Source organism: Acanthisitta chloris, unplaced genomic scaffold, assembly GCF_000695815.1.
Source record: "Acanthisitta chloris isolate BGI_N310 unplaced genomic scaffold, ASM69581v1 scaffold2697, whole genome shotgun sequence".
NCBI lineage: Eukaryota > Metazoa > Chordata > Aves > Passeriformes > Acanthisittidae > Acanthisitta > Acanthisitta chloris.
Genome location: NW_008682055.1, coordinates 1 through 9,885, shown reverse-complemented (window position 1 = coordinate 9,885; position 9,885 = coordinate 1).

The following is a 9,885-nucleotide window of genomic DNA, read 5'->3' as shown; positions in this document are numbered from 1 at the left end:
ATCATAACCTTTTCACTAAAAATGTTCCTGTACCACAGATGTTCAGTGGTCTACACCTTTACCCATTCAATAGGAAACAAAGGAACATGTAGTACAAACGAATCACTTGTCTTTTGAACATTGACCTGTGACAGTAAATTTCAGACCACTGCTTGGAATGACGCTAGCTAAAACATCAGAGGATTGTTTTTACCTGAAAAAACCACTTCTTGCTACTTATTACCCTATATTGTTTTAAATCACACGTTGAAACCTTATGCCTATGCAGAGATTTGTTTTTATGGAGATAAGACCCCAAATACCTACTTTAAAGTGAAAGCCTTATTTTTCAGCTTTGGAACACAGACTATAAGTCAGATACTGCAAGGCAATATGCACTATTCAGTAATGCCTATTACCTGCAATAGGTTGCTTGCAATTAATTTGTGAGTGCTCCATAAATGGAAAATGCAGCATGTATTCTTACATGCATTTCTCATGTACTGTACTACAAATGATAAAGCTGACATTGAATGTAGTATTGAGAAGGAGCCAGATCTTCAAACATGTAAACTGTAGTAGCCTCATTCCAGTTGCCAGAGGCATGGTGGTTTATAGCACTATAGATTTTAGCCTTGTGTTAAGGAAAATAAAATAAACAAATATGAGCTACGAAAGTACAAGTCATACACAGTAGCATTTGAAAAGTTTAGATAACTAACAGAAATTAGTTAATATTCAGGTAAGTAACAGTACCTCTGAATACTGAGAGATCTCTTACCTCAAAATGACTTTCACAGAAAACAAAGTTCACCACTTTTGGCTGGATCGTAAGTTCTTGAATCCGGAGACCTGAACTCAACAGGTTTAAAAAAGATATGTAAATCATAAACCTAACAATCTGGTAAAAGTCCAGCAAAGCATTTAGGCATGAACTTAATTTTAATCTAGTGATTAGCTCCACTGAATTAATAGCACAACTCCTGAGCTCAAAGTTAAGCAAATGCTTAAAGCATTTTATTGACTCAGTTTCAAATATTGGATGAGAGCTTCCTCATGCTGCTTCTCAAACACTCTCAGATTTGTAATTATTGTGAGACTAGAACAAGTGTTGACGTCAAGGAAATCCCTGAAATTCTGTAAAAGCCAAGGGGCACACAAATTGCACACCTTTGCAGAGATTCCTGAATTTACATACACTAATCTTGGAGCCTCTTTCTGAAATATAATAAATAATTCACAGATTCCACAGCCCTGTGCCAATACTAATTACATCAAGTCTTTTTACACTTCCTTACTAAAAACAAAAATAAATAGTCCAAAGCCGGAGACTGAATGACTGCTAAGCCAGTATCATGTTTTAATACCCATTTTTTTGACCTCCACTTTGATTTGATACCTGATTCAAAGATCTAAACATTCTTGTTTGACAAATCAGACTTAGAGGTGAAGTTATTGCATTTAAACTAATCAGTCCAATGTGTAGGAGCTCTAAAATTCTTTTCTAGACTTTTGGGGACCTTAGTTTCTAGGGAGGGAGGTAGGTTATGAACTTTTTCACTTAGAAACATACTCAGTGTAAATTTATAGGTAAAGAATTCCCTAAAGTAAAAGAATGTGCTACACAGTGTGTGAATACAAAGTCCTTCCTCTTGGGTTCAGAGATGATGCACATCTCATTTGTGGGGGGTGAGAAGAGTCTGTCTTTGTTCAAATGTGCCTCTAGTTCTTCTTTGTAACCAGAATTGGACCTCCATCCACAGCTCTTCCTGCTTAAGATGCTGCTACTCCTGCACTGTCACGAGTACCTACATTCTTCTCAGTACACGTGTTGTGAGCTCTAACACTTTATAATATGAAAAAGCAATCCAAACATTAGAATCCAAAGTACTTCTGTATGAATTAATTAGCACTAAGTACCTGACCTCTTAAGTAGACTGCAGTCTGTAATTTGAGGGTTAACATTAGCAGCTCCTATAAAAATAGTACAATAGATCTGTGCACACTGCTCTTTAATTCAGAGTAATAATCTTCCTACAGTTGTGTTCACTGCTGTTAACTATAGGAAAAAAAGAAATCTATCAATGCAATTGAATGAATCCAGTATTTATCTCTCCCTTGCTATCTCATATTAAGAAATTACAGAGCATTATTCACAGGATCTGTTTGATAAAGGCAATAGTAAAAGGTTGGTGTAGGAAATAGGTACAGAACATTAAAACAAAAATATCCATGAAATTTGGAAGGTATAAAGCTTTTATAAACTGTTTCCTGCTAGGTTGCTGTATTGGGAGTCTCAAAGCTTCCTCCAGTTAAGGTTAATTTATTGTTTATATTAGCACATATTCCTTAACAACATAAAGAACATTTCCCACAGATCAGTTAATAAGATGCAGCACTGAGAAAGGGCCAATGAATCTGTTTGTTACAGTCTACTTAGTGAAGCGATGACTACAATACTCCACTGCTGAAGTCAGTGAAAAGACACCAGCACAACACAATTCAAGGAAGATGCAAGCTGATACAGCACAAAAGATTCTTTGTTTAAGAGCAGCAGAAATTTCCAGTAACTATCTGTCTAAAAATGCACGGCAGAGGAGAATGTAATTAAATAACAAACCCAAGCTAAAAGAATCATTATAAACCAGGACAAGGACACTTTGTTTTTAAGTGCACACAATGAATTTTAAAGATCTTTCTTCAGAAGGGGTTCAGGATGATGACCAAGGGCTAAGGCTTACTATCTACAGCCTACAGTGTGTACTCTCTGTATTATCTTTCCAGATGGAGATCAGCATAGCTGACATCAAGAAAGGATGAATTAGCTGAAGGAGGAAGTCCTGTGGAGATAGGAGGATGGTCCTGCTTTGGCTCTGAAGAATGACACCGAATGGCACAAAGTTGTATGACCGGAACTTTGAAGCACACCATGGCCAAAAAAAGTAACTTTTGCCTAATTAAGGGTCATTTAAATATTGAAATGCATATGCTAACAAGCTTAATGAAATACATGCTACCACATACATGACTATCCTACTCAACTTGCTACCTAGATCTGCTACATATAATATTGGAGGAGAGAGTTAAGATTGGGCTGTATATAAGGAGGGCAGAAATTTCACTTAGTTAGGAGAAAGACCAAAAAGGACCTGAGACAGTCGACAGGCTACTCTCCTCTCATTTCTTCCAAGCAGGGATGCCTTCTTGGTACATTTCTGATTATTATTATTATTATTACCCAAGCTAACACAACATTAGTCTTTGTTAGAGCTCTACAGCAGTTACCTGCATTTGTCAACAGTAATTCCAAATCTGTATTTCTGTTGCTTCAATATACTGTACTATTAGTGAATCTGTGTTCCCAAGGTTCTCACTGAACGTGACCAGACCCATAGTGCTGGATTAGTTCATTGCACTATTCGTTAAATCTGTGATGGCACAGATAGTTTCTACTGAATGCTACCCAACCCCTATAGCAGTGAATTGGTAAACTACATGTTTGTGAATCTGTGCAAGTAGAACTTCCCACTGAACGTGACCAGACTTAACAGTGCCAAATGGTTTCCAATCAGAAATGAAGCCCAGCCACACCAAGCCCCTCTGACTCTGAGGGTCAGCTGGAAAGCAAACTTCTTACACTTAATGTAACGAGAGGCACTAAATATCATGGAGGCGTGACATATTTGATGGATGGGTGGGTTCTGAAAAATCATATTATCAATTACTTTTTAGCATTTGGCTCTAGTCCAATAAATTCTATTTGAACAGCCCACACACTAGCATGGTTTCGATTGCAAGAAGTGACAGACCGTTGATAAAGAGGGTACAATTTATTTACTATCTTCAGCTTTACTCTATGCCTTCTTCTTCTGATAGGTACTCTGTTATGGCAGGCATTGTTTTAAAACTGACCAGGAAAATAAAAATGGAAAAAAAAGTTTGTTTAGTAAATTACTCCCTGTTTTGTTTTCGGCCAGCTCACATCAAGTTCAATCCAAAATACCATCCAGGTTATGAAAAAAATGACTTGATTGCCCCTCGAGTTTGGCCCAAATCAGTTTGATCCTGTGGGCTGTATCCCTTCTCTCTTTAATACCAGTATTGATCCAAAGCAGTGCCATTAAATACTGCCTTGGACACCACTTGAACTACAAACAAGTAGGGAGGAAATCCCCATTCACTGTTTCTTTAAGTAAACTTTACAGAGGCTTATGAGATTGCCTCATTAAAAGGATTTGTTATCAGGAGCAAAATGTCACTGTTTACCTTGGAGACAGGTGTATGTTAAAGGGCTGGCTGATACCTGAAGTACCTGGAGTACCACTGCATGTATACCCAGTTTACACAGACAGAAACAGTCCTTCAAGCAACAACCATTTCCTCATCACTTTCTTTAACTGTGGTTTGTGAAGGTCAATTTGTCAGCACATGGTGAAGAGAACTGCACTGTTTGCATTCAGTTTCATGGAGACCAGACTATGACCCCAACTATAAATCATACCTAGAAGATAGGACAGTCTCCCACTTCCAGAATTCGTTTTTCTCCACTCCAGGAGCCTGACGGCGGCTCTCCATCCCATGGAAGATACTCTGGAGTCCCCACCAGGCTCCTCTTTTTTCTTGGGGGCAGGAAGAAAACATGTGTCAAGATCAAGAAAGGCAAGCATGCAACATAACAATGTAATTCATGCTACGAAAGCATGGACTCTTAGCTCCCCAGAACTATGTGAACAGGAATAACAGAAAGGTAACATCATATGCTGCTTTGACATAATCTGATGATTTAGCAGTAATTTTCACATAATCTCAAAATATGCACGTAATTCACAGAAGCTTAATGTTAACTATTTTCTGAAGAAAGGATTGCTGACTCCATGGATATGTCCATGTCCATATATTGGGTCACTGTATATTAATCACAGAAATAGAAGCAGAATGCATTCAGTGATTCTCAAAATCACTGTTCAAAAGTTTCTGTGCTGATAAACACTAAAAGTTCAAAACTGCCTAGAGTGTAAGACAGCAGGAAATTTACATTGTAACTAATAAATTTACTCGAAGCACATCATCTTGACTATTTTTGTTCTGAATAATAACTAGAGAAGAATTCTTCCCATTCCTTAGGAAGGAAAAGCGTGTTTAGAAAATAACCCCAGTTTTTCATCAGATGAAAATACACTGCCGTTGAATTACAGTGTTCCATGGTTTTAAAAGAATAAATTTATATACAGCAGCTATTTCTTGAACTCAGTCTCTGCTAAACACACGAATCTTTATCATATAGTAATTCCATAGCTATTAAAAAAGGTGTGCACATCTTACTCATTAATAATGTTCCTAAGGTAATAGTATTTATTGCACCTAAGAAAATGTGAGCCAAAGACTTAGAGAATTGGATTGATTTAGTAATTAATACATGCCAGAGACTACATAGTGACATTTGTTAATGGTATTGCAAGGGCTGAGAGAACTTTCAGGGCCAAGGACTGCATTTTATGTAGCAAGAAGTAATGCTAAGTCCATTCTCTTTATCTTCTAATATTAGCGAACTCCTAACATTGCAGCAAGCATGGAAACCTGGTTAGAGAAATTGAAAGGTGAGGTAAAATGGTAAGCCATGTGTTGATCCTACAGTCATCGCTGCTGAGAAGGAAATCCTTGTTCTTATACTGTGGGTCAATGCGAGGGAGGCTGTGTTGTGTGAATGGCTGACTTCTTCCTTGTTATAACTCTGGCTTTTAGCATTTAGAGCAGCTCATATATTCTCTTGCAAAACCATCTGAATAGTTTCCTGGAACCTAAGAAAATTTTGGACCTAATGCTGCAAATGAAGTAGTGGATTTGAAATTACTAGATTAACGCGATTCCTAAAATGCACTAAGAAATACTGTAGTCTAATCAGGGGTATAACTTGTAATCTAGCTGCACTGTGATAATAATGTATAACTGAGAAAATGCTTTGTTAATGTCCAGTTTTGCCAGTACAACCCATATTGTGCTCACTTCATGTTTATTGCAGCTAAGAGAATATTACCACAAAATGTGGGATAAACAGCCTTATAACTACACCCATTTAGCAAACGTTGCAGGTGGGCCTCAGGACTTTATTAGACTTTTCTTGCAGAAAGTGAAGAGTGACTAGATAGCACTCACATATCAAACATGAGAAAAAGGCTTAAACATAACTTAATGATGGAATAGGTCTTTATGAGACTTCTCTGAGGGAGTTGAGATTTCCTCCCAAAGAATTTGTCATGGGTTTGCCATGGAGAAAAAATAATTCCTTATTGCTAATTTCAATGCAGGAAGGAGCACTGACTAGGAAAAATTACTTTAATTTCAGGTACCTGCCTAAGCCATTTTGCACCACGAAAGTTTGTAAATCCAGCCTCGAGTCTATGATAGGCCCTCAATTATTATCCTTCCTTGAGAAAAAATACTTTTGTGGACTTTAACAGGTTTTCCTGCCACATCCCAAGCATGGTTCTTGTAAGTTGAATTGTGTCATTGCAAGAAATCTGCATGCAATGAATCAAGCAGAAATAAACAAAGGGAAACTATGAATCCAAAACACCAACGCCCATAAAAGAAATAAATAAAGTAGGATTTTGGTGATGTAAAAGCAAAAGTAAAAACTTCAATGAAAAATAGTTTGGAACATGCAAAATACTTGTTTTGCGAGGGAGCTGCCTATAAATTGGCATATAAATCATTGTATTATACATAGTATCATAAATTCTCTTAATGTGCTTACCAGCTACAACATATCCCTAAGGTCACTAATGACTAATTGCAGGTAGGGAGTGTTTTAAAAACTTGCTGAGACAGGGTCACTTGATAGCACTTGTAAAACACCAGATCATAAACTGTGTGTCATGCTGTTACATTCTTCTACCAGTAGAACCTGGCTTAATATCATAATTAAAATTTTTAAGCAGAGAAAACTTGGTTCCAATTCAACTGAAAACCACACTGAGTTTAGCTTTTTGAAAGCTAGGAAAAGAACTTGTTACACAGTGAACTTAAATATGTGTACTGATGTAAGATTTACTCTGAGGCATTCTGAACTGATTATCAGTTTAACACTTTATTTTTGTGAGTGCGTGCGTGCGTGTGTATAAGTATACAGCTGACAAAGTATGGTGACCTAGTAACTTGGTCCCAAAATAAACTATAATAAGTTGCAGTGCTAGGCAAAACTGTCTTGGCCTTCAGCTACAGTCATTCCAGACAGGAAATCTGTGGGGTTACATACAAAACAGCCTCAGGATTGGACCCTTTATATTAAAGGTCCTCTAGCACTGATAAATCTCTGTATTAAGGTTACGATGTGACTATCTAAAAAAAAAAATCACCAGTTTGAAAGCAGCTTAGAAAATCTTAGGTGGCAAAGAAAGCTTCTTTTTCACCTATTCTGTAAAGTACATATACATGCACACACTGTTTCGTTCCCTTCAGACCTTAAATTTTGAATGTAAACAAAAGCAGACTAGTTCTGAATTATTCTGAAATAGCCAGTTGCTTTTCTTGACAAGAGAAGCAAAAGAATGGATGTGATGTTTCGCCGGGGCTCCTGGCTCCTCTGAGATATTTCATAACGGTTTTTCTACAGCAGTCAAAACTCAGCACACTTACTGTGCATATAAAACTGCCTAAATATTTCTTACAGTCGATCCACTTATGAGAAATCTTTAGCAAGATGTGTAAAACATTAAAAAGGTACCTTCTCTACTTGCTAGATAATGGCACAGGTTATATAACCTACCATAAAAGATTTTTCATAAAAGAAGGAAAAAACAAGGAACTTTAAATACAAAACAGCCTGTATTAAAAGATCCATCAAAGCTGTGTCAGAAGTGACAAAAGACAGGAAAATAGAACGACATTGACATTCTGATCTTAATTCACTTCTTTAGAAAGTGGCAAGTTATAGTGCACCTTCTCTTGAATTTCTGGGTTTCATAGATCTTGTCAGAATGCCGCAAAACTGCAAAAATAGATGGCAATTAGTCACATAAAGGGTTAAGTATATACATGTATGCGTCTTGCTAAAGTCTTACAAACCAAACTCTGCCATACTTCTAGCTACACGAATTCACTGAAGACTAATGGGGAAGCAAGACTGAACAGTGGTGAAACTTTTATGAACATTGTTGATTTGTTCTCTAAGAGAAGACCAGGGACAGCTTTGATCAAAAAGCTGTACACTTCTGCCTTACAAGGTGTTGAATACCTTTATATTTGGAGCTCTGAACCTAATGCCTAACTCATGCAGGGTGACAGGGTACAATCAATACTGCTCTTATTTTCAGAATACAATTTCTTCACATATAATGTTTATTGTATAACTGGACTCATCCTTCTCCAGCTTGAGGATTTGATTGTAATATCTGCTATGCATAGCCACCGGGTTTCCAGAGATGCTTGCAAGTCTGCAGAGTGAATTTTTTTGTTCCTGCACAGCCTTCACGCTCTTGGGTGAGAGTCATTTAAACATTTGTAGATTCGGCAGCAATACTTCTGAATGGCCAGACTTGATCCTGGCATATGGTGAATGCCCACTATTTCAGAGGACTTGGAAATGTAGTGAAGAGTCCTCATGACCATTTTTTTAAAAGCATTTTTGGTGCTGGAAGGTTTAGACACATGAGAAGCCATGTTTCTGCAACTAGGCAGGTGTTTTATCACCAAATCTTTAAATATTTAGAGGCCTAAATCCTATTGGAACTCTAATTACGACCTTGTTAAACATGAAAATTCCAGTGGAAACTAAATATGCAAGTAGGTTGAATGCTGAGTGTCGACATACGTAACATGTAGATATTTTTGGAGGTGTAAACACAGAAGGTGAGAAGGATGGACATGTTTCGGCCCATTTTGCACTTGCCATTTCAGGCAAAATTTTCTTCCAAATGGATTCAGAATCTGTTGTCACAAACTGCTCCAGATGCTAGTGGTTATAGCAGTCACCATGGAAGAAGCTGATTTTGGTTACAACTCTGCTTCAGAAAGAGGAAGAATTTCCATCCCGTGCCTCTTGCAGCTCTGAGTCCTAGGCAGCGGCAGAAGATGAACATCATTATCACCTTAATCATCACCACTACAACTCTGTTTCAGGGTCCTGAGCTCCTGACTACGGGACCAGTTTATCGGAGGTCACTTGAGCAAAGCAAAACCTCGGTGGTAAAACCTGGGTGGCATGTCCCATTAAGGCCTTAAGGTGTTCAGCACCCACAGGCCTTAGCCAGAGATCTGTAGGCAGTAAAGAGAACTAACAACCAAAAACTCAAGGATGTATAATTTAGCTGCCATTGTTCAGGTATTAATGAGTGCAAGATTTGAGACTATAGATTTAGAATACAGGCATCAAAAATGACATGACTAAACCGCATCTATTTTGCATGCAGGTTTAAACTGCAGCTCATCAGGAATACAAACTGCTTGAAGGCAAATCTAAGTATGATAGGCACAGAGTGAGGGGGGAAAAAAAACCCCAGTCTGAGCCTATCCCTCATGTGTGCGTCACCACACAGCATTGTCTGCAGTGGGGCTCAGCAGAAAAATTGGTATGGGGTCTTTTCAGGACACACCAGCAGTACATGCAGAATCAGTTTTTTTGGTGGGGGGGGGCTGTACGTGGAATGAGGTGTTCACGCTCCAGCTAACCAGGGACAGCCCTGTACGAGGCATGTGACACTCAGACATCAGAAGGCACGAAATTCCCACTCCTGCTTCCGAGCCCGAACACGCAGCAGCTGTGGTGCCGCAGCCTAGCTGCCTGAGACCCGAAGCTGTAGCTGTTGCAACAGCAACCTGTTCGTTGCTCTCCTTAGATCACTTCCAGGTGTGTTTACTGCACGTTCTGAAACCCGTCCCTTAGCGCCTAGCTGCCCTTCTCCCTCCCGC